At 59.4% G+C, this 584-nt stretch overlaps 1 protein-coding gene across 1 annotated transcript in view; it reads left to right on the top strand.

Moving 5' to 3' along the window:
* LOC106813626 overlaps positions 1-584 on the top strand; it is a 42,651-nt gene that overhangs the window by 20,307 nt on the left and 21,760 nt on the right. The window lies entirely within an intron of this gene.

The raw sequence follows: 584 nt of genomic DNA, 5'->3' as shown, positions 1-584 counted from the left end.
CGTGGGGTTCCTGCAGAAGATGCTGCGAGTGCGGGGGTCGAGGAGGCACGCGTCGCGGTGCGAGGAGGTCATGTTACCTGCTGTGGGAGAGGCGAAGAGGAGGAGGACGACGCAGAGGTGGCGCCGGTAGCATGTGTCCGCCGGCGCTCCGACGACGATGCTGCGGGGGTGTTGCGCGGGATTCCGGCCGCAGCTTCCACAAGCGACGATCGACAGTCCAGCGATGAAGTCATCACGCGCGGGATTCCGGCAGCAGATTCCGCGAGTGTCGGGGTCTTGTATTCGATTCCTGCAGCTGATGCTGTGAGCGCGGGGGTCGATGGGGCGCGCGGAGACGGCATTGGGTGGAGAGACGAAGAGGAGTGCATTGGTGCGTCGTTACTCGATACATCGGCCTGCAATGAGACGGTGTACGCTGGTAATCTGCTGTCACTGGCTTCTAGTCCCCAGCCTGACTATACGGAGACGGGTTGTGTTGGAAATGTCTCATTGCTTCAGATGGATGTATCTGCATGTACTGAGACGGGTTGTGTTGAAAATGTCTCATCGCCTCAGATAGATGTACCTGACTATACTGTGACGGG

Source organism: Priapulus caudatus, unplaced genomic scaffold (genome assembly GCF_000485595.1).
Source record: "Priapulus caudatus unplaced genomic scaffold, Priapulus_caudatus-5.0.1 Scaffold801, whole genome shotgun sequence".
NCBI lineage: Eukaryota > Metazoa > Priapulida > Priapulimorpha > Priapulimorphida > Priapulidae > Priapulus > Priapulus caudatus.
This window is presented reverse-complemented; position numbering and strand designations above follow the sequence as displayed.